Source organism: Talpa occidentalis, unplaced genomic scaffold (assembly GCF_014898055.3).
Source record: "Talpa occidentalis isolate TD23 unplaced genomic scaffold, MPIMG_talOcc4v2.1 talOcc4.5, whole genome shotgun sequence".
In the NCBI taxonomy this organism is placed as follows: Eukaryota; Metazoa; Chordata; class Mammalia; order Eulipotyphla; family Talpidae; genus Talpa; species Talpa occidentalis.
Window position 1 is genome coordinate 114,863,282 of NW_023604861.1, and position 24,877 is coordinate 114,888,158.

Genomic DNA, 24,877 nt, shown 5'->3' on the forward strand with positions numbered 1-24,877 from the left:
TACCAAAAATTTAGAACCAAACTTTAAACAGTAAAATCTGATTGAGACTGTTGCTTTCCAATCAAAGGCAGCATCCCTCATTCATTTCAAAAGAGGAGTCAGCATTTCCTGAAGACTGGGATCCTAGAGAGAAGCCTTCAAAAAATACCAGGGGAAGAAGGGAGGGATCTACAGTTGAGAGTTAGGGAGTAGAACAGTCTGCACGACCTGCCTTCCAGGCCACGGGGGCCAGAAGTACTGAGCTCCGTGGAGTGGAGGGTCCATGGGGAGGGGCTGTGCCAGAGCTCCAGGCCCAGGCTGGACTGGGATATTTATAGCACCTGTGTTTCCCCACCCGCTCCACCTGGATTTATGAGGTCTGACTGCAGCGTGTGTGTGGATCGAGGGGTGCACATCTTGCTGCAAGGGCTGGTTCTTGTCCTTGGGGCTCTGGTAGGAATGGAAGTAAGAAAAATCAAAACAAGGGAACGCCATGGCTGAGTGGCTCTTCTGAGCTGCTTCTGCAAAGCAGGGCCCTGTGCAACCCGGGGCTTTCCAGCCCCACCTCGTGTTGAGTTTACGGCCACCGTGGGTGTGGTGAGGCAGGTGTGGGCGGCGGGGGAAGCAGATCCCACCCTCCCCGCCGCCCACGGCGCTGGCTCGTGGTTTCCTCCCTCTGGGTCCAAAGGGTTAACCGCTGAAAGGATGTTCCCTGTGGCTGGGGAGCCGCATTTTGAAAGAGGAGCCCAGAAAGCACGCGGTGGCCCATCCTCTGTCCAGACAGTCCACGTTTGCGGAGCCATCATCCGAGTCCGCACCTCCCACTTTCCTCATCACTACGTGTCTGGCTGCGCTCAGACTACGATGACATCATTTAAAAACATGCAAATAATTGTCCCTGAGCCTTCTCAAGGACCTAGAGGGCAACGCTTAATTCCGAGGAAGGCTCTCCCTTCCGACCGCCAGGGGCTGGCTGTTTTTCAGATGCGTGAGGGCGCCAGCCCGGGCGGGGAGGCTGCCTTCTGCGGCGCCACCTGTGAGGTGCTCTTTGCACAGGAGAGGAGGCGGTGGGCAGGGTGGGGGTGAGCGCCAGGAAAGCTAGTAGGTATCACTACTGTCCCCGGAAAAGAAATCCTCACGGCTATCTCCACCTGTTTTCCTCCTTCAAACCCGGGCGGCACACCTGAGCCAGCGCTGCTGTTAGGGTCACCATTTCACAGCTGGAGAAACTGAGTCTTAGAAAGACTTGCCTTAAGTGACGTAGCAAGTGTCAATTTAAGGTTTCAGACTTGGATTCTTGGGACTCCTAGGGGCGCTCTGACCGCCACGTTCCCCTGCGGAGGCCGGGGAGGGGGTGCGCGGGGAGAGGCGGCCCGAGGGCGGGCACACACGGGGCGCGCAGGTTCCCGGGCGGCCCGCGTGGAGAGCGGGAGCCGAGGGGCGCCGTGCAGTCCTCGGGCTGCTGGAAAGGCCGGTCTGGTCACCCGCGACCAGGGGCGGCGGGCCGGGAATCCCGAGGCCCGGGGCAGCTGCCAGACTCGCCAGGGACTGGTCCTCGCCGCGCGCCCCCCACCTCCCGAACGCGCTGCGCTCGCGCCGGGAGCAGGCCACATACCGCGCGGCGCAGAGGAAATGGCTGGAATTCCTCCCGCGGCGCCTCGCTCCGCTCCGGGGCAGGCGGGGCGGGGCGCTGGCGCTGGCTGCCCGGGCTCCCAGCCATGCACTGCCAGCATCTGGGTTCCCAGAGCACGCGATGGGGCACAGGTTCGGCCCCGAAAAGAGGCTCTGCTTCAGCCCAGCCTCTTGCCCCCTAAAACTGTCTCTGGTCCAGGTGGTCTGGGTCGGCCACCTGTGGAGCGATCCTGTAACCTGCTGATGAGGCTTCAGGCCCTCTGCCTTTGGAAAGGCGCACAACGCACCCTACCGAGTGGGCCCCAGGGAAGGAGGAAGCTGAAGCTCCCAGCAGGGAGGCCTCTGCAAGTCCCAGCCTATGATTTTGGAAAGCTTTGGTCACCGATAGCTGCATCTGTTTAAGGCCTGGCCTTCGTGGCCAGGGAGTTGGCTTGTGGAGTGGGAGGCTGGAGAGAAACTGACTCCTCAGGAGAATGTGGCCTCCTGCTGGTACAGTCTAAGGGGTTGGGGATGCTAGGTGCAGGGTAGTTAAGGATACAGGGAAGAAAATGAGAGCCCCAGCAATGACCAAGGCCTGAGTAATGCGATTGTTTCAGATGATTCCAGAGTGTGGAGGCATAAGGAGGGGATAGAAAACTACTTGGTGTCAGCCTGGCTTGGGAAAGCTCCCCATTTGCTCTGGAAGGGACCAAAACATAATTTGGGGTAAGGTGCTAGGAGGGTGACAGGTGGGACTTGGAACAGGTTATAGTTGACCCCAAATCTCTCTTTTCCCTGGACCCCATTTCTTTGGAGTGACTGGTCCAATCAAGGAAAATATTTGGCAGGGCCTTTGATTTCTGCCCTGCACTCTCATCACTGAGGACTCTGTACTTATTCTGTTCCTTCCCTTTTTTGGCTGGGGAGTCCCACTGGATGCTCAACTCAAATGTCTTCTATTCTCAGTGATACTTCCTTTATCCTCACTATCTTCTACTCCCTTCATCTGCTTTCACAGCATACATTATTTCACCTTTCACACTGGATCATAAATATTTGTTTATAAATTTATGTCCTTCTTAGGCAATAGTTCCACAAGGCCACAGACTGACCAAATTTTATGAATATTTCTGGTCCCTCTGTCTAATATGTATGGTGCTTGCCTTATAGTAAGACACTATTTACATGTTTGTTGAATGAGTGAATGAAAGAAAGAGGAAGGAATTGCTTGGGCAAGGTATACACAGAAGCAGACATCAAGGAAAAAGCAGGCCAAAGGGAGATCATGCTAGAAAGCCCTCATCTTTGCATCCTGCATGCTCAGAGAACCTACTGCGTAGGCCCTGTCTTGCCCTCACCCTCTACCTCTATAAACAGGTCCAGTCCGGAGAGCACATCACCTTTACTTCCCCAAGGCCCCTCTAAGATTCGTACCTTAATCCTAACCTTAATCTCAAAGTTCATTCTCTCTTATGCTGGTGTTAGGTTCTGAGCTCAGTTTGGTTGATATGTGCCTGTTTTCTTACCCCACTCTCCCACCTTCACTTCCAATATTCCCCATGCTGGCTCTCCTGCTTTCTCTACCCAGGGCTCAGGAGAGTCTGATTATAGAGGTGCTGTCCACCCATTCCAGGTGGGGCTGGGGTACAGAAGGTGGTGTCCTGGTTTAAGGCTGATTGCAGGTGTGGTGGTAACTCTGTTCTTTCCTCTAGGGTAGGATGCCTTCAAGCTCAAAGGTAGACAGTGGCAGTGTTTCCCAAATGACCCACATCACTTTTGAGTCCAAGTTACCAGCTTAAATTTCCACCCTTGCCAGGAGCTTCTGAGTAGCCAGACTTCTGAGTAGTGTGACTACCACTGCAAGGCTCTGGGGAGGGAAGGAGGCCAGGGGCAGGTCTGTCTTAACGTACTTGCCTCTGCTCAGATCAGTCTGGTGGGTGGTGATGGAACTGGGGAGGGGCAGGGAATGAGGTATAATTCTAAGGTTGCCCAAGGACATTCACCATGAGGAGCAGGGCCAGGACACTTTGGCGGGATACAGACAAGGGCAGACAGAAATACAGACAACTCACAGTGACCGTATTGGTTCTGGGAATTTTGGAAGTCAAAACCCCTACATTTTTCACAAGAAAAGGGAACAGATTTTGGCATCTTTGCTCCAAAACAGGAACTGACCAAGACAGTGACCTCTGATAAGTACTTCCTCATCTCAGAGCTCAGAGAGGGTGGGTTCCCTCAGTCCTTCCATTTTCTGTAGGCAGGAGCCCCTGGGTTTTATGGATGAGTAGGGGAGAGAATGGAAAGGAAAGGGAGAAAAGGAAGACAGGGAGCTATTTTTAAAATGGTATGTCCTTGGGGACTGGGGGCCTGATGGGGATGGGGTTGAAGCCAAAAGGCATCTAATAGGTGTTCGGTCTTATTCTCTTGGAAAGATAATACATATTGTGTGTCCCTTAGAGCTTGTGATTCCTTTGGGCTGTGTCTCTCATGCCTTAAAGTATAGCAGACACTTCTCTGTCACCACCTACTACATGCCAAACAAGTTGCTAGGTGCTGGATGAAAGAGACAGATTTTTCTCTTGCCCTGCTTAAAGCCAAATAGAAGAAATTGTTATTAAAAATAATAAAGCATTAAGATAATGACTCTGACAGTAACAATGGCTAAGAAAGGAGGGAGAGGTTACATCAGGTTGGGATGACAAAAGAAAGACCTTAGGAAGGAGACCTGGAAGAGGGGGCAGGAGGAGGAGGAATGTGGAACAGAGACATGTGAAGAAGTCTCGCTGGCTTCTCGGCCTTGGACTTGCACCAGGGCCTTGGGGGACATGGAAGAAAACACATGGAGTTAAGATATTCCCCTTCCCCATGGTTCCCTTCCAGAAGGTGTCTTAGACTTGTGGCAAGTTTTGTGGCCTCAGTGGCCCTGATTTGGGCCAACACTGTTTGTCTGGCCATTTACCCACCAGGGCATGGGTAACTTTGAGAAACCATTATCCTTTCTTCTTTCTCTCTGTGCTCTGCATACGAATTCTATTTAAGTTCTTTTCTATTAAAAAAAGAATAGAAAAGAAAAGAAAAACCCTAGGAAGACTGGCATTTAAAGGGAGCCTTGAAAGGCAGAAGGTCACTTGCCAGCTAGGCATGAAGAAGGAGGAACTTCAGGGCAGAGGTACTGTATCAGCAGCGTTGTAGGGAGGGATTGTACTAGCATGTCCGAGGTGCTGAGAGTATAGGGCATGTGCGGGCACAAAATAATTGGGGAAATGGCTGAAGCAGGAATGGGTCCATTTTGCAGAGGGCTCTGGGTGCCAGAATGAGGTACGTGGGATTCCCCAGAGGGCCATGAGGAGGCCTTGACTGAAATGACGGCCCTACACCACATGCTGCTGGCAGCTCAGAGAAAGGAGTGAGGCAATGGGGAGCCTGGGGGAAGAAGGGGAAACTGCCAGGCTCATTCATGATAACTTAACCAGACCGTTAAAGTGTTTTACATTCCAACCTCTCATATGTGCAGCCAACCTGAAATTGGTCCCATTGAGAGATCTTTATTGGTCAAAGGTTTTTGCTGCCAAGCTCTAGGCCTCTGTTTCCCTATGAGAGCAAAGTGAGTACTGAAGATGGTATCTGTTCATGTGTGAAAAGACCAGAGTGTGGTCATCACTATGGCCATTGAGGCCTTTTTCCTCCTGGACATGCCCTTTGACAGCACCTATGCTTGGCTGGGAGGGTAAGGGGAGAGATCACAGGTTTGGACTCTGAAAGGCTGACGCCTTGGGGTGGCCTAGATGGGGGAGACAGATAGTCTCCTAAGGCTTCTGGGGTGGCACAGCGCTAGGGGAGCAGGGTCCCAGGGCCAGTAAGCACTAGGTAGAAATCTCTGGATCAAAAGTTCCCTGAATAGACCTAGCTGGACTCTCCTCTGGTTTTGTCCTTAACAGAGCACTTCTCACGTGGGGTGGGAAGGAACTTCCAAGAAAATAGAAAGAGAGTTGTATTGATTGTAATTATTATATTTTTTAAATAAATATTTATTTATTTATACAAGCACTGGGTACAGTCAGAAGCGCAGGAGGGTGAGAGAATTCACCAGAGCTAGAGCTGGGAACAGAACAAGCAGACTGACGAAATACACTGCTGAGGGGAGCAGTGGGTGGCAGGAGAGGTCTGTGTGCCATGTGGGACCCTCGCCGGCCGGCCAGCTGGCTGGGGATTGAACCGTTGCTGCAGAAGTTGCGGGCAGCTTCTCAGCCCAGCTCTCAACCGCTGCGCCACTAGGGGAGGCCCTGTAATTATTTTTAACATGAGAAATTTTCTTTATCATTCTAGATTGTAGGCCCCAGAGAGCAGAGATAGTATTTCTCAGGCCCTAGAACTCGCTAAATAAAAGCTGAAGGAAAGAATCAGGGTTGGTGCCACAGTATAAGGAAAAATCTTAAGGGTGATAGAAATGACTCAGTGCATTGTTTTCCCACATGTCCCCCTCCAGAATCTGCTGTGACTTTCATGAATGTGACTTAAATACCCCTCCCTCTGGTCTTTACCTGCAGGCCACCTTCTCTCCTTCCCTGGCTCCTCCCTCCTCCCACTTCTCCCAGGAGTGGGCTAGCATTTCATCAGTTCATTCTATGCATATTTATCAAGTATCTCAATTCGCCAGGTTCTGTGCTAGACATGAGAATATGGTGGTAAATAATGCTAATGATGAAATAGATAAAGGGATTCCCAGACTCTTACAGGGGCCTGGGGACCCAAGACTGATAGGGTCTGAGATGCCACCTAGCTGGAGGTGGAAGAAATTTCCTTGCTAGTTATGATTTTGTTTCGCCATCTGCTGGCCACATGTAGACACAGACACAGTTAGGTGTAAAAGTATTAAAACAGGAAGTCACAGCTATGAACACACAGTGAAATATACACGTGTTCACAAACAGGCACACATATATGGAAACACAATCACAAGTAAGAAATTCCACAAAGTGAGGCAAAGGACAACCACTGGAAAAACAACTAGCAGGAAGCCGTAGCTGAACATTTTCCAAGTTCACATCAGATGGGAGAGATGTTGCCAGAAACTCAACGTAATAGTCACAATGTCCAGCAATGTCCAATCAAAAATTATTAGGCATGTTTACAAGCAAGAAAACATAATCAGGAGAAAATCAATGATAAGAACCAGATCCATAAATGGCAGAGATTATTTCTATTAGCATACAAAGCTTTAAAAGCACTATTATAAAGGTAGCCAGGGATTTAAACAAAAATAATGAACACAGTGAGAAGGGAAATATAAAACCTAAAAAACAACCAAAGTATTATATTTTGAACTTAAAAATACAATATACAGAATGAAAAATTTAACTGAGTGACTCTACAGCGTATTGATCAGATATTGTAGAAAAAAAAAACTATGAACATATAAAGTAACAAACTATCCAAAATGAAGTCCCCAGAAACTTAGTGACCTGTGGGATAATATCAGCAATCTAAAAAATATGGAAGTATGTATGTAGAGTTTCAGGGAGAAAAAAGAGCAAATGTAGCAGAAATATGCTGGAAAAATAATGTCTGAACAATCTCCAACTTTGATAGATGCTTTATGCTGAAATACCCAATAGTTTCCACATCTCACAAAGAAAACACCAAGATACATCAGGTTAAATTTTTATAATTTATAATTTTTCTCTTTATTATTAAAAGTAGACAGAAGACATAGAATATCCAGAAAACAAAGGTAAGAACAAACACTGACCTCTTGTGGTAAACAATGGGAGTCAGAAGACAGGAGAATGCTAACTTTAAGGTTCTGTAAGAAAAAAGATATTAACTTAGACTTCTATATCCAGTGAAAAATATCCTTCAAAATGAAAATGAAATAAAGGCATTAAAAAAAATAGAACAAAACCAGAGAGAATGCCACCCTGGCAAGATGTACTATATATGAAATGTCAAAGGAAATCCTTCAAGCAAAGGAAAATAATACCAGATGGAAAGTTTGATTAACACAAAGGGATGAATGACCAAAGCTGACCAAAGAAGAAATAAAAAATTTAATAGCTCCATGTCATAATTAAACACCTTCCTACAAAGAAAGCCCCAGGCCTAGATGACTTCTCTGCTCAACATTTAAAGAAGAAATAATATCCAAAATGAAGCCCCCCCAAATTTTTCAGAATATAGAGAAGGAAACATTTTCTACTATGTTTTGAAAGATTAAATGAGGGCTTGACAAATCTTAGGCTACTATTTTTTTTCCTTCTTCTTTTCAATAGTAAAAGAAATTCTTTGCTTGAAGTCCACATGAAAACTGGCCAAAGGCTAGATTTGTCTCATGGGCCATATTTTGCTACCTTCTGGGCAAATGTATTAGTAAACTACACAGATTTTACTAAGGATTTTTGTGAGTTGGCAGAGAAGAGGGCTTTATTTCATACATCAGACAGCAACAACCTAATACAGATCTTCCTTGATTTATGATGGGGTTGAAAATATTGTTAAGTAGGAAAGGGTGGCAACACTGTGGAGTATCTGTTGTTTACCTTTGTGATCCTGTGATCCTGTGGCGACTGTTGTTGCAGCCGCCAGCATCATGAAATAGTATTGTACTGTATATCACTAACCGGAGAAAAGATCAAAATTCACAATTCAAGTAGCATTTCTACTGACTGCATATGGTTTTCCCACTTTGTAAAGTTGAAAAATCCTAAGTCAAACCATCACAAGTCAGGGATCTTCTGTAAATACTCCCATCAGACATTCGGTCTCCAAATATTTGAGGATTTGCTAGGTATCTTTTTCATTAGTAATTTCTAACTTAACTTCATTTTGATCAGAGAACATACTTTGCATAATTTTAACCCTTTAAAAAGGGTTGAGGTTTGTTTACCCCACCCCAAGGGTTTAGCTTAGTGAATATTTTACATGCCCTTGAAAAGTATGTGATTTCTGCCATGGAGTCTTGTGGGTGGAGTCTTATAAATTCAACTGAGTCAAGTTCATTGATAGTATTGGTTAAGTCTTTTGTAGCCTCACTGATTTTCTGTCTCCTTGTTTTAGAATTTAACTAAAGCCTCCTATTATCATCATGGATTGGATTGTCTATTTTTCTTTTCAGTTCTATCAGTTTTTGCCTCGTGCTTGGAAGCTCTTTGTTAGGTGCTTACAAAGGTTATCATATGCTTTAGGATTATCATATCTTCTTGGTAAATTGACCCCATTATCATTAAGTAACATCCATCTTTATCCTTGGTAATATTTTTTGTATTGAAGTCTGCTTTGCCTGATGATAGTCTAATAAATGTTTTGATTAATGTTCGCATGGTATGTTTTTTGCCATTCTACTTATAATTTATGTATGTCTTTGTATTTAAAGTGGGTTTCTTATAGACAGCATACCATTAGATCTTGTTTTTTATTTTTAAAGATTTATTTTATTTATTTATACAAGCACTGGGTACAGTCAGAAGCGCGGGAGGGTGAGAGAATTCACCAGAGCCAGAGCGGGGAGCAGAGCAGGCAGAAGGACCGAAGTACACTGCTGAGGGGAGCAGCGGGCGGCAGGAGAGGTCTGCGCACCATGTGGGCATGTGGGACCCTCCTCCGGTGGTCGGGGAGCAGCCGGGGATAGAACCGGCGCTGCTGAGGCTGCGGGCAGCCTCGCAACCCAGCGCTCAACCGCTGCACAACGGGGAGGCCCTAGATCTTGTATTTTATCCAGTGTAATGATCTCTGTTTTTTCATCTGATTGTTTAAATCATACAAGTGGGTCGAAATTTAATATCTTGCTAGCTGTTTTCTGTTTGCTGTATCTATTCTTTGTTTAGTTTTTCTTCTGCCAGGTTTTGGGTTGAGAATTTATTATTTGGTTTTGTCTCCATTATTGTATTATTATTTATTTCTTGCAAATTTTCATGTTGCCCTAGGGTTTAAATTGTACATATTTAATTCATCACAGTTTTCAGTTGCCCTGGGATTTGAAATATACATATTTTATTAATCACAGCCTATTTCCAAGTAATATTATACTGCTGCATCTATAATGTAAGAATCTTACAATAATATACTAATCCTAATTCTTTTTTTCTAACATTTAGGCTATTGCCATCCATTTTGGTTTTATGTATACACACAATGCTTGACTACTGTTTTGGACTTAGTTATCTTATACAATGATTAAAAATAAGAGAAAATCCTTGTATTTACTTTAATTTTAACTTTTTCTGGAGATTTAAATGTTTGGGTGTGTGTTTTTCCCGATATCTGTTTGGTGTCATATTCCTTCTTCCTAGAGAACTTGCTCCAGCATTTTCTATAAGCGAGAAGGTATTTTAGTCTCTCAGATTTTGTCTGAAAAAAATTGTAATTTCTCCTTCACTTTTGATAAAAAGATTTTGCTGGTATAGAATTCTGGGATGACAGTCTTTTTCAGCATTTAAAATATTTCCCTCCTTTGTCTTCTGACCTGTTTGGCCTCTACTGAGATATCTGCTATAATTCTCATGTCTGTTTCTCAATTTATAAAGTTCTGCCTTGCAGACTCCATCTCTCCCCCACTGTCCTGAGCTACTCCATTCAGCCCCAGATGTGTATATCCCACTGGTTAAACAAAAGCCTGGCTCCCTAGTTGCTGAGCCACAGCCCCATCCTTTCTCACTTGAATATCAGTTGCTCTGGATGGTCTGAGTCCTGCCATTATTTGCCCACATTGCTATTCAATCAGCTTCTAAAATGTTCTTTCTATACTTCCAGTGGCCTGGGGAGGTAGCAAGGACCATTGTCCCAGTTTATAGCTGAGGATGAGGCACTCTTTGGTGGAAGCCATGTAATTAAAGGATGCGCCATTCGAATGTAAGCTCCCGAGGACATGGGTTTTTGCCTACTTGGTCCATTGTTGATACTCTAGTGCTGAGAATAGTACTTGGGACTAGGTCTGCGGCAAATATTTGGTGAATGAGCGAAACTGTAGTGACCCACCTTGTAAAGCAACTTAAGTAATCCCTGTATATTACAGGTAAAACTGCATTTTTCTCTGCCTTATAAACTTGGTTTGAATGTTGGATTCTAAAAAAGTCTGGGCTCAGTGATAACATGAGGCCAGAGATGTTTGGTATCAGGGCAAGGACAGAATTGAGGAAGGGGAGAGAGAGGATAATCACTGAGGAATGTGCTTATCTGCAGGGAGAGAGCAGATGAGTTTTCATTTAGAAGTGGTTGAATCCGAGGTTCATTTGCACCATGTTCCTGCCTCCCTGGACTAGGCACTCCCCAGAATGAAAGGTTGGGTTCAAAGGAAGAAGCAGGGTCAAGCCCAAATTAAGGCAGGCGGGGGAGGGTATCCATGACGAACTGGGGCCCAAGAGTTAGAAGGAGGATGGATGAAGGAGCAATCCAGCACAGGCCCCACATGGTCTTCATTTTCTCGCCTCTTCTTGTCTTACTCCTGAGGTGGTAGGCAAAGATGGGCTTGATTTCTGTGCTGGGCTGCAAGGCCAGCGGTAGCAGAGCGCCCCTTACCTGGGACAGGATGTGAGCCTCCTTTCAGTGTAGTTCTTCCACTTAACCACCAGATGGCAACGCCTCCCTTCAAACAGAACCAAAGTATGCCACAAAGTTGTTATTCTGAGGCCATCCAGCTGCTCTGCAATCACATTCTATTTGTTCATTCACCATTTATTGAGATATTACTAAGTTCCTAGACCTGGGCTTTGTGTTGGGATATAGGTAGTAGAGTACAGCAGGGAACAAAGCCGCTCTTTCCATGACTTTTACAGCCTAGGAAGTGAGACAGGAATTAGGCAAATAAGCACTTATTTCAATTTTAATTGTGGCATTTTGAACGATAAATATATAGTACTATAATACCACATGAAGAGGAAAAATGTGATCTCACCTGGACTCTGCCTTCTTCCTTTAGGAGAGGATGAGAAGGAAGTTGCTCACCTCTGGATGGGCCCTCCCCCCCAGCAAGTCCCATCAACTCAGGCTCCCTTCTCTGCTCACTCCTGTCCCAAGAGTTAGGTACTGTTGGGGCACAGGCCCCAATTCTGCTGTCTGACTTGGTCCATGTCTCTTGCATTCATCAGTGGTCACCCTTTTCCCTCTTGCTCAGAGTGTACCAGCTCTTGAGTACAGACTAGTGCCAGCTGGGGCACTAGTCCGCGTCTGCCTTTTCTGTTTTCTGAAGGATCAGGGTACACAGAAAGGAGCACCTTAGGGCTGGAAAGAGGTGGAAGGAGGTGAGGGGACTCTTGTGTTCACCACCTCCCTCCCCTGCCACTACCTCCCCTTCCCCCTCTCACTCTTGTTTATTTTGGGGGGAATGCAATGCAGGCCTCCAGCTTACTTAGCAGGCAAGAAGAAGGAGACATAAAGAACCAGTCTAACTCCCTCATGTAACACGTGAGGAAACTGAGGCCCAGAGAGTAGAAATCTTCATGTGCACACAGCCAGATCGCCCATGCTCTACTCAGGGCCCTTAAGAAACCACCCCTTAAACAGCCTCTTTGTGCACATTAACCAAGAAATGCTACTTCCATTAGGACGGCACGTCCAATGCAAACCACTCCAGAGATTGCATTTCAAAGATTGATAGACATGGCTTTTGCATTATCTGCTGTTTCAGATTAGCTATGCTGTGGCTCCATTCTTTAGTGCTGATATTGGGGGTGGGAGAACTGGGAGCTGGGGGTGGGGAACTAAATTTGAGTCCCTCTTGCAGGCCCCAGATTCCAGCCTGTGAGACTAGGCCTGAGGACAGGGTGATCCATCCTATATTTTCAGTCCGTCAGGAGATTTCATTGTTTAAACAAACATTTCAGCGAAGCTATCCAGCTGGGCAGTGATTTATGACTCTGGCTGCAGTTTTTCCCCAACAAAGATAAACAATCCTACAACTCTTGGGGCTGGGACTGGGACTCCTGGTTCTAATAACGTGGAGCCGGCTGGACCACGCCAGCCATTGCCCGGTCTGGGGTTTGGTTAGGATCTGTTCGCACTGGTCCTGCGGCTGAGCCACAAACCTTGGGGGACCATGTTGTGTTTGGAAGCTGGAACTATTGCCTCCAGGGTAGTGGAGAGTGCCGGTTGGGGCTTCAGGGCCATCCCTCCCTTCCAGGAGGGTAGCAGTGCATGGTAGCTATTTGGTGGTTTTGGTCAACAGCATCTGTTCTTCTTTCTTTTGGTAATAGCACGTCAATTTCCTTCTGTGGAACTCTTCCATATACAACACACCCATGTGCTTGTTGAAGGCACTCAGTCTTTGACTCTGAGAGCAGATATATGCTCAGGTCTGACCAGTCAGAGGAATTAATTCCCATGATCAAGGGTGAACATCTCATCCATTAAGAGACAGAGAAAGGCAAGGGGACCTTTGCTGAGGCTGTTAGTAGGAAGGTGGGGTGTCTTTTCACCTGGACTTAATTCAGGATGATGTGAGAGTATGACTAACCACTAATGTTGCTACCATAGCATCTCCAAAGAAGACAGCCTGTCTGATGGTGGAACCAGTACACAGGACAAAAGACTGAGGACTGGAGAGAGAGACCAGTTTCTGGTGACAAGACCACAGTCAACAAGTCCCCTTTTTGCTGAAGGGCTTGGGTGTTCTTTTACTTGAAACTTAAAGAAGGTTCATCAGTGCCCATATCTGACACAGCAGGGAAGACAGGCAGGGAAGCAGCTTGCGCAGCCCCCAGCCCAGCTGTCTGGATGTGATGAGTTAGCCAGAGAACAGTAACTCCCACCTAATCCCTTCTTCCCATCAATCTGATTACTTGTGTCTACAATTTATTTCAACAAAAAGCAAAGGAGCTCTGGCCGATGCAGGGATGAATGAAACAAAGCTCATGAGCTTCCTTGAGTTCTTGGTTTATTTACAGCAGATTGAGATGCAAGTCTTAGGAAAAGAACAAACAAGGTGCTTTAGGGTGCAGGGAAAAAGCAGGTCACCTCTGAGCATACAAGAACTGGGGTACAGGCCAGAGGTGCCGGGGTGGATTCACCAGAGACAGACTGGGGAACAGAAAAGGCAGACTAACTGAAATACACTGCTGAAGGGAGCAGCAGGCGAGACAGGAGGGGTCTGCTGCACCATGTGGGTTGCTTCCTGGCTGGCCGAAGATCCAACTTGTGCTGCGGAGGCTGTGGATAGCTTCATGTGGTGCTGTGCTTAACCCCTTGTGCCACTAGGGAGGACCTCACCTCTGATTGTTGGGACCAGTGGAGACTTCATGGAGAAAGGGGTGTTTGGCAAAAGTCAAGAAAGATGAAGAGAATTTTGGGAGGCAGAGATGGGCAGAGGCTTTATAGGTAGAAGAAAAAGTGTGGTGAAAGTCAGGGAGGAGGGAAAGATTAGGGGAACATTGAAAAATGGAATTTGGGTGGGACTGGAAGATAGGCGACATTCAGGGAAATTAGCAGCTGGCAAAGTTGGTGTCATCTATGCAGATGCCTCTAAAGAGAAATTGTTCTTAATTCCATAGGTGATGGGGAGCTATTGAGTGCTCTTGAGCAGGGAAGTGGCATGACTCTTGAGGAACTTTAGATGGGAACAGAGAGATTGAATGTGGAAGAATCACTGAGAAGGCACTAGGAGCTAACGACTTATTCACAGAACAGAGTAATGTGAGGGGAGAAAAGACAGGAAGGTTTGGTGGGAGAGTGGTAAAACTGGGAGGAAATCAGCACTCTCACACATTGCTCATGGAAGTGTGAACTGAGCAATCATTTTGGAAATAATTTGGCAATATATATCCCAAAATTAAATATACATTTGCCTGACCTAGAAATTCCATTTTTGTCATTTTTTTCCTAACAGATCTACAAAGAGAACCGTAACCAGATAGTTACTGCAATATGTTCATAATAAAGACTGGAAATGAGCCCATCAATAGGAGAGTATATGCATCATAGTACCATATCATAGTATCATATCATGGGTAAGAATAAAGCCAGTCTATGTGTAGATTGTGGAGCAATCTCTAAGATCCATTGTTAAGTGAAAAAGGCAAGGAAGAGAACAGAGAATGGCACTGCCACTACATAAGCACCCCTGTTATCTGCAGGCCTGAGCCATGTATGCTTTTGGGGAAGGGAGCTGAGCATCTGGTTTAGGGTTAAGAGGGAGCAAGTGTTTCACTAGCTATGCTCTGGTTTTGTTGAAAAACATTTTTAACATGCTCAGTGATCATCTTTTCAAAAGTGAAAATTTACAATACAGTAAAATATGGTGCAGCTTGGAACAACCGCCACAAAGGAAGCTGAGATTTCCATTAGTCACCCAAGGTCTAGCTTGCTGGTCCATGAGTTGTGTGGGAAAGAAAAGTGGGCTGTGCTGTGGGGTTGCACACAGAACCCAAGGACAGGATTTGGGAATTGAGTGAACTTTGCAGGGAAGAAATTCCTTGCTAGGTGGTCATCATTCTATGATAGGAAATTTAACAGGAAACAAGAAACTCATTTTAAAAAATTGCTCTGGGCAGTGAATGTATGAGACGCCTTCCCTTTCCCATTTTGCTAGTCATTTCCAAGAGCTATTGAGGTAAGGAGATGAGAATTTGAGGAAGTTTGGTAGCAGACATTCTTATTTTCAATAAGATGAGGAGAGGTACTGGCCAGAGTCCAAAATGAGGGGCTCGGGGTAAGGCTGGGGCTCAAGGAGAGTAGGCAAATGAGAAGAGTCAGGTGAGAAGTCTGAGAGCAACTGCTTAGGAAACATTAAATAGCAATTAGGAACAGGTGAAACCCAATGATGTGTTGCCAGATTGTGTTTTCCTTTATTGCTTGCTCTGTAGGACTGTCTTCCTTGCTCTGGAGTGATTTAATGAGGAATTCTGTTTCTAATTTTAAAAAGAGAATTCGGTGGACAATTCGATTTAACTATGCAAACATTAATTTAGTGCCTATTATGTGCCAATTACAAGGCATGCAAAAATGAGTCAGACTCGGGCCTGGATCCCAAGAAGCTCCAATCCAATGATGGATTCAGACCCCTTAGTTAAGTAATTACAATGCAGTTGTAATAGTGGAACCATCGCAAACGTTGCAGACATAATGCCAAGGAAAGAATAACCATTCCATGATGTTGAGCAGTCAGGAAACACTCAGAAGGGAGCTAAGTCTGAGCCATGTTTTCAGGATGGATGGGGCAATTTGTATGCCTGTTCTGTCACTAGGTAAAATAAGGTCCGAAAAGCCTTAAGTATATGCTTGCCACCTCGCCTGTGCTCTATCCTTTCAGTCCCACTTGTGACTGAGGTCAGTATAACCTTCTTCCAGCTTGAGGGTGGTAAGGGAGTGTTTGCACTGCTTCCCAACAGGTGTGTTGTGTGGTGTAATGGTAATAATGAGGGATGAGGGCCTAATTTCCTTTTCTTGAGGCTTCGGGTATCTTTGGACATTGTGGGACTGGGTGGACGTAGGATGGGACAGAGTCATCCCTTGCATGTTGGCTGCTGTGGAAAAAGTCACTAGTTGGCCCACCAGAAAAGACAATTGGGAGCTTCTCTCTGGTGCTAATGCCCAGGATTCCGGGGGCCAGCAGTGTCCCCATTGCATAGGCCCATTGCAGGATGTTCTTCATCCTATCTGCATGGGCCCTTCAGATCAGAGGCCTGGCAACCTCTCTCTCTCTCACACCACCTACCCTCCTTCTCCTTCCCCTTACCATCTTAGAGAAATCTTTGCTGTTTATTTCTGGGAGTGTAGAGGAAGGGTGGAGACAAGCCCTGCTCTCACAAGAGATGTTTCTTCTAAATATTTTAATCTTGCCTAGACATCAAAGCTTGTATTTTCCTTTTTCTCCCTATCACATCCTTCCCTTGGGGCAGAAAGTGTACAACGGCTTAGCTGCTGGAAGATGAGTTGGGTAGGGTGGAGGGGTGGGAGGACAGAAGTGGGCTCATGGGAGGGAAAAAAATTGGCCGTTATCTCAAAAAACATTTCCTGCTGCATTAAAGTTGTTGGCCTGGAGTCCACTGCCTGCCTGGTAGCTGAAGATGTTACTTGTAAGGAATGCAGTAAATGAGAACTGCTTGGGACCTGTCTTGCAACCAAGATGTCTAAAGTGGCAATTTATGTTCACAGAACAAAATTAGAGATCAGGCTCTGCAGATCAAGCATGGTCTGGATCCATTGCATGCTTTTGTTTTCCTAAGGGACGGTAGGGGTACTTGGTGGAGACATGGGCATGGGCGCCTGCAGTTACACAGCCCAGCCTCAGTGCCTTGGGTCTCTGGATGCTTGGTTTTGCCTGCACTGTCTGCCCACTTCAGGAAGGAAAGAATTTGTTACAAGGAGTAGCACAGGGAAGGAGTGTCATGTTAGCCTGCAGTCTCTGACCCCTTTTTGTTCAGTTGAGCATAGAAGGAATTCTATCCCTGGTTCAACTACATCGTTTGTTAGTCATGGGCTGCACACTGATTTGAGATCCTCTTCCAGCTGCTACCCATGTCAGAGACTTCAGGGAGAGGAGAGTGTCCCCAGCAACTAGGAGATGAACTCACCGGGCACAAGAGGACTGCTGGAGCCTGGGGGTGAGGAGAGAGAGGATAGGAGCTGCCACAACCACTGAGCAGAGAGGTGGGTTGATGAAAGTTACCAAGTCTGATAATCTTCCATCTTCGAAACTTTTCATTTGAAGCATGAAATTTAATCAGATGTTTAAAGATCCTAGAGAAACAAATGAACAAACACAAGAACAGAAAACGGAATCTGGGGGCAGGTGCAGCATCTGTATTATTATTATTACAGTGAAGACAGATATTGGAACTGGCTGTGAGATTGGTTTTGGAAATCCTATTATGTTGCTATGGGTAAACAGGCCCTGGGGAAAAATTGCTTTTCATTTCCTGAGCTAGGAAGGGTAGGAATGGGGTGGGAGGAAGTGGTCATGAATCTCTGGAGACAGCATTATCCGCATCCTCATCAGCCAGGGAGATGGTAGGTGGAAACCAGATGGCAATATTTCATCACAAAGGACATCTGCCAGTGGGAAGGCCCATCCTGGGTCAGGGGGGCTACATGTCTGGTGCCAGCATGCTGCTGGTCAGCCTTCTTGAGCTCCTACTATGTGCTCAGCCAGTACAGCTGGACATTCGACTCAGGCTGTTCCCATTGTCTTCCAAGTAAGTGCCACTCCTTACTTGGTTATCCACTGAAGAGAGCCCCACACGAGAGGACTTCTGGGAGGCAGGGGTGAGGAGAGAGAGAATAGGCGCTGCCAAAACTACTGAGCAGAGAGGTGGCTTGTTGAAAGTCATCAATCTGAGTTATGTACTACTGCACAACAAATCCACCAAACCTAGTAGTTTAAAGTGGCTCAGCTGGATGGCTCTCACTTGGGGTTCTTCCTGTGGTTGATCAGCTGCTAATGGGGTGACATTCATGGGGATGCTCGGCCCACCAGGTGACCAGGTGGTTGACTCGCCTGACGGGCATTGATGCTAGCTGTTCACTGGGTCTCGGCTGAGGCTGTTGGCTCACATGTGGTTTCTCCACAGGGCCTGTGTTTCTCACAGCCTTGTGGCGGGTTCCAAGGGGGTGTCCCAAGCACAAGTGGTCATGAGGTTCAGTCAAGCTGCAAGATGTCTGATGACTTAGTCTTGGAAGTGCAAGAATGGCATTTCTATTTTGCTCTGTTTGTCAAGTACAGGTTCCAGGGAAGGGAAATGGATGCCGCCTCTGGTTGGGGAATAGTATGCTGGCACAGGGAGAAAAGGAAGTGAGGGTGGCCTCTTCAGAAGCCAGGCACCCCCCATCCCAAATTCCTGCCAGTGGAGAACTTATGCCCAATAAGTTCTGAGAACACCAGACACCCGAATCTAGTAAATGGCAACGTCTGAACAGCATAGTGGGGTGAGGAGGATCCTACCACTTTACATGTTATCTCAGGCTTGTATTCAGACCCTCAACCATGCTGGGCAAAGCCTTCCCTCTCTTGGGCCAGGAAGGCTTCCAGGTGTCTTAGAAATGTCCTTTTCTTCTCCCCAGCCAATTTCCTTCCTTATTCTAATTTCCACGACCCTGGCAGGCAAAGGCTTCCCATATCAGGGACTGGCTGTTGGGTGGGTATAGTGGGGAATGGGGGATGTTGAGGCACATGCCAGGTCTGGTGGAATATCTTGGGTGAGTCCCTGGAGAGGCCTAAAGGAAGTTGGGCCATGTTGTCGGGTTTGGGGGGAGAAGTAAAAAGAAAGGAGAAGGGAGGTGATGAGGTGATGAAGATTATAAGGTAGTAGAAAGGGGAAAGTTGGGTTATCCTCTCTGCTTTCTATAGTGCCTTTGGCAGAATCAGGGTCTCTGTGACTAGTTCACTCTAGATGCCATTTCTCTCTGTCGTTACAATTCCCACTGACCACCTTAGCTTTGGACGCTGGTAACCCCACATTCTCTCCTTGCTCCCTCCTGCTCCTCTAAAGAGCAGGCTGAGTGTTCTGCTGCCCTGGACACTTCCCTCCTGGTCCCCAGCCAGATACCTACCTCAGCATTCCTTAGGCACAGTGCAGACCTTTTTTGGGAGCAGGAAATGACTCAAAGGCCCCCCGCCCCCACCATAGTGCAGGGACTAGGGCACTAACTAGGGTCCAAAGAGCCCCTGAGGGAGGGCACCCCTTGTTTACAATGCCCAATTCCTTCAGGGCTGTCATCCCACTCTGATGATTTCTGATTGTGTACTAACAGAGCACCAGGGACAGCTGACACATTTCCAACTTCAGGAGGCTGAGAGGACTAAGGTAGTGTTGCTCCCTGGGGAGCTGGTTTTAGTATTCCTCTAAAACAGAGAAATGCTAGTGCCACCCCCCCACCCCAGAAGATTATAAGGTAGTAGAAAGGGGAAAGTTGGGTTATCCTCTCTGCTTTCTATAGTGCCTTTGGCAGAATCAGGGTCTCTGTGACTAGTTCACTCTAGATGCCATTTCTCTCTGTCGTTACAATTCCCACTGACCACCTTAGCTTTGGACGCTGGTAACCCCACATTCTCTCCTTGCTCCCTCCAGCCTTAGAGGAGAAGTGGGCTCCCTGCTGTTGCTTATATCTGGACTGACTTATCATCCCTATGTGGCTTCTTAGCTCTTCTATCACCTGTGTCACCCTCTCTTTTTATTAAAAATTCTCTGGCTGATATCATTGGTCATGCAGCCTTTTCTGTATCCAGGAAATCTTGGAGGCAAGGAAAGATTCTAGGATCCTCGCTCCAGATGGATTCTACAGGGCTCAACTCCAGGTAGATCCATATGTTATGCACCCCAGCAACTGTGCTGAAAACACCCCAGTAACTGTGCTTGAAAACTGAGAAGGCAGTTTGGCTTGCTCCCACCAAGTCCAGGTCACTAGCTCTTCAGACATCCTTGGAGGAAGTGGTCCTGCCAGGTCAGGTAAAGGGACAGTGTAGCTGATGTGCCCAGAGACTGGTGCTGCTGGTGGGGTGTTCTAGTGACCTAACTTCTTGTTAGGTCCTGATAGGCTGGGCTTTTCATTAAAAATGTTGATCCTATTTTGATTCTTCTCTATAAGCAAGTAGGACCTGGGGAATTAAAAAAAAAAAAAAAACAGGCAAAGGATAAAAATCAGAAAAATGGAGTTGTAGTAGGAGAAAACTCTGTGTGTGTGTGTGTCTGTGTGTGCATGCACGTGCATGCGCACAGTGTCGGGGCGGTTTACCTTACAATGACCTCTAGCTTCCCCTCCTGCACCATCATTGTGAGGATAGCATGGTCTCAGGCCTGCTGTCATTGTCCTGGTGACTGGCCTGTCCTGGTTTAGGGTAGGGTATGTGGGTATCGTAAGGCTGGACCACATCCACATCAGAACCTGTTTCACTCTCAGCCCTGCAGGCCTTCTCTCCTGTGCACTGGAGGCCATGCTTTGGCAACTGCACTGCTCCCTCTGTCCTGGGCCTGTGGCCTTGTCTTAAGGAGCAGTCTCCTCTCCTTCTAGACCTGTGGCCCTGCTTTGTTCTCACTGGTCTTCCCCCTCTCCCCACCAGATATAGCCTTTTATGGGTGCTAGGATCTGCTGACAGACTTTCTTGATACTGCCTGCCTGCTTGGATCTTAGAATACCCCTCTGGAATTGCCTATGGCTGTGGCCCACCTGCTGGTAGGGACACCCTGTTACCAAATGCTAGAAGATCTGCCACTCCCCTCCCCAGCCGCAGACTGTTCTGAGCTGCCACCTGTTGTCTGTTTCCACACCCTTGCACGCTGCGTTCTGCCTGTCGCCCTGGATGGTTGCCCAGCAGCTGCAGCTGAGGCCATCCTGCCAGCACCTTCCCCAGCCCGATGGGTGGTCCTGTCAGGTCCTGGCCCTCCCAGTCTGCCTCATATGCTGTGTGTGCTGAGCCACATCTGGCTGAATGCAGAGCTGGGGTAGCCTGCCTTGGCCCCTGAAACATAGATCTTCAGAGAGATGGTTGGTCATCTTCAAGAGGGTCAGGTCTGGAATCCAATAATGGAAGACAATACTGATAATAATAGCTAATGTCTGTGGAGGACTTAAGACATGACAGGCTCCATGATTTACCACCATTACTCTACATGTTCCTCACAAGGACCTATTGTATGCCTTTCATAGATCAGTAAACCAAGGCTAAATGTTATAATGAATCCAAGTAAGTTTATAGAACTAGGATGCAGAAGGAGGGTACTTGCCTTCAGAGTTCAAGTTCATCACCATCAGATCAGAGTGCTCCCAGTAACCTATGACTTCTGTCCAAAGGCCCCAGTAGCAGTCTCTGCTGTCTCCAGAGACCTCTCCCTGGTCTGAAATCAACTGACCTATGTGGGTAGGTTGAGGTGAAGTCCCCAGTCCCAGTGAAGGATTTCTACTCCTTCCGAGAAGAATGATGGAGTAATCTTACTTCTGCTCACCTTCAAGAGTGGCCACCAGAGTCACACAACCTCCAGCCCTTCCTGTGTGTCCCTAGGCCCCTCTTTATATGTGTCCCTCTCTTGGGTTCCTTAAAGTCTTCAGGGGGAGTCAACTGGTGGTAATGATGTTAAACATAGCTGAGAAAATGGAGTGTTTGTATATCCAAATAAATCATTAATTGTTGGATCTACCTTCTCAGAAGGGTCAGGGACTCTGAGGGCCAGCTGAAAAGGGGGTGCGGGAGTCTGAGGAAAAAGATAGAGTGAGCCCATGGAGGAGGTGATGGTTAAGATCAGCCCGGTTCTACCCCTGCCCAGAGTAGCTTTGGCGAGAAGAAAAGCAAGGATGTTAACTGGGTTGGCAGTGCTTCTGCTTGCAAACGAATAATTACATACTGCGGCTTGGTATATGGGATAGAGATGGTGAAGGATGGTGGTTTAAAGAGGGCTGAGTACAGGCATGAACTGGTAAGTTCACAATGAAACAGCACTTTGTTCGTATCTTCCGTTTTGTCTTGGAAAAACAAGTTTTTGAGAAAGCTGTCAAGGCAGTCTCCCCTTCTACCAGCTGTCAATCATTGCTTAGTTTGGGGATAAATAGCTCAGAAATGGGGTGAGTATATATCTTGGAATTTCTAAGAGGGATCCAGCTTGCAGGACATAGCCAACTCAGCCATACTCACGTGGTGTCACATATAAGCCCTCAATAAACACGTGTGGCTCTGTCCCTGGGCCTCTCTCCTCTGCAAGGCTCCTCCAACCTGTCCGGGCTGGGAGTTGCTGCTTACCCTGCCCTCCTCATCCATTTCTTTTTGGAAGTATGGGCTGTTTGTGAGCTTTTGCTATTCAGTCCTGTTTCCTGGGCACTAGGAAATGTAATGAAAAAGAGAGATATTTTTAGCCTCTTAAGTTATTGGAACCCAAGAAGGCAGAAGGGAGGATGCACCAGACAGGTGACTGGATGGATAAATGTGTATTCTATCCTTCCTTGTCCACCAGGGGGGGATAGTGGTGGCACAAAGTGATCCAGGATCAGGAACTTTCCTTCAAAGGATATGGAGTATAGGTAACTGCCTGCCATGTCTTTGGAAGACTTTGGAGCCTGGTGGAAAGAACCTGTGCTGTGCTGGCCTCTGCCTTCAATGTCACCCCCCTTCACAGCACAAAATCTGCAACTTCTACTCGACTCTACAGGCTGAGATGGATTCGAGAAATGCAATTGCAGCTGCCAAATAGGTCAGGCTTTGTGGGGTTTTAATGTTAATATTGGGGCTGTACTATGGCTCAAGACTGCTCAAAGTATCATTTTCAGATAGACCAAATCATTCAAAAGGGAATTTTGCTTTTTTGAGCTTGTTAAGGAGGGAGCTATTTGAAAAGGGAGCCAAGGTGATTGGGGAGCTCTGTGGTGAGGAGTCCTACTCCCAGAGTGCAGGGAGGGCTGGCGGAGCCCAGGCATGACCTCAGAGTTGCACACGTGCGCCCCACATGGTGGGCCATGTGTGCTGCTGCCTGGGCTCTGGAGCCTGGAGACCCTCCATGCTTGAAATAGTCTGGGTCTGCTGACTTGGCAAAATGAGGTGGGGGCTGGGCCACATCTGGTGGGAAGAGGGAAGGAGCCTCCAGTGACTGGGCTGTGGAGGGGCTATTCAGCCCCGCCCATAGGCCCAAGTCCCCTCATTCTTCCCCCAACCACAAAAGCAGTGTAACTCTCCTCACATTAAAAGTAAACATCTGGCAGCATCTGCAGTGCCCAAAATAACCAAGAACTAATAGGAGGCGTTTGCAACCACAATAGGTCCTGGATGAAGAATGAGGGGGCAGTTCACTATGTAGAAGCCAGCACTGGCTACTTGGGGAGCTTCAACTTGTTCTTTTATTGAGGAGTGATTAATTGATGAAGGTACACACTCCTAGAAGATCCTACTGGTACAATTTTCTGTGGTCCTAGGGCAGCATTGGGATTGCGAACCGAGGTCTGTCCTTGAGTGTCAGCGGCCCTTTGCTGCAAGGCCAGAGTCAAATATCCAGGAACCTTAGAACAGCATGAAAAATCTGAAGCAAAGTCTATGGGGTCATTGCAGGGAAAAGTCATTTTTCAGAGGTGGAGGTTGTCTGGGCTCCTTCATGAGAGATCAGAAACAGATGCCAGCGTGGAAGCAGGCAGGCTGTCTCAGTGCCAAAGGAGGTCCCCAGGATGAGACAGAGATGAAGAGAATGGATATAGAGCAAAGAGGTGGCTACATCTTGGTAACTGGTTTCAGGGCAGTGGTATTGGAAGAAGCAGTGATAAATAACTGGCTGCTCATGTCTGATTAACGACAAGCCAGAAACAGAGTCTGTGCCTGACTGGCACCATCTGACAACTGTGAAGGGGTTCAAGGAAGAAATTGGGCGTATTTAAACAGCATCAAATCCATTCCTCACAGCCACACTAAATGTAAGCGACAGATGGAGAAACAAATTAATATTTAAAATGTTGCCAGCTTTCACGTTCTGGCAAGAGAAATGCTTCCAACACGGGACAGATTCACAAGCCTTCATAATTCTGAGGACTAATATCCTTCATCACCCTCATCAAACAGCCAGAAGTGAGCAGGGCTCACTCAGGAAGAGCGAACAGAAGAAGAAGGGGAATGTTCTGTTGCCTGAGTGCTCAGAAATCAGGCAGTTGGCTGTGACTTCAGAAAAGGGCTTTCCATTAGAATCTGTGACCAGAGGTTGCAAACTGGCCGCCAGCTGGCTGAATCCAGCTTGTAGACACCTTCTGTTTGGCCCACAAATGTCTGTATTTTTGAATTTGAATTAATGGCCAAAATGCACCAAAAAATTGGAGTCACAAGAAACTCTGATTCCCTTGAAATACCTATGAGCTCAGGCTCTTCCACATGGTTCCAGGCACCACAATCCCTCCCTGCTGGCTCCTCTAGTCCTTTTTGATTTCTATTCTTGTATTAAGCCATCAAACATTTTTTATAGGTCAGGGAGTTAGTGGGGCTGACTTTTTTAAAAGTCCAGTTTAAATGATGTTTTAAAATGATTTTAAAATGGAAGAGAGAGTTTGGTTCCCATTTTCAATAAAAAGATCAAGCTACTCTTTCAATTCATTGAAACAATTATCTAATAAAAATTATTTTTTATTAGTTAAGCAACATCACAACATACAGAAAAGTTAAAAATATTCAAAACAAATACTAGTTTCTCATTCTTGCAAAATTATTACTTGTGCATATTCCTCCCAGTCTTTTTTCACATGCATCTTTACGTAGTTTTAAAAATGGGTTTGAAGATGGCTTTTCTCATTTAAGACTATTATTTATATATTTTCTTATATTGCTATCTAATCCTCATTTTTTTTGTGCTTCTAAATAATGCCATAAGGAACACCTGTGTGCATTTGAATTGTCCCTTATTTTAAGTTATTT

General features: G+C 46.6%; 1 long non-coding RNA gene across 1 annotated transcript in view; it reads left to right on the forward strand.

Annotated features, from left to right (window-relative positions):
- Positions 1–17,148, forward strand: part of LOC119259969 (uncharacterized) — a 62,991-nt gene extending 45,843 nt beyond the window's left edge. Inside the window, exon 4 of the long non-coding RNA XR_005128619.2 lies at positions 17,023–17,148. This is a non-coding gene — a long non-coding RNA (uncharacterized LOC119259969). The remainder of the gene's footprint in view (positions 1–17,022) is intronic.
- The last annotated feature ends 7,729 nt before the right edge of the window (positions 17,149–24,877 follow it).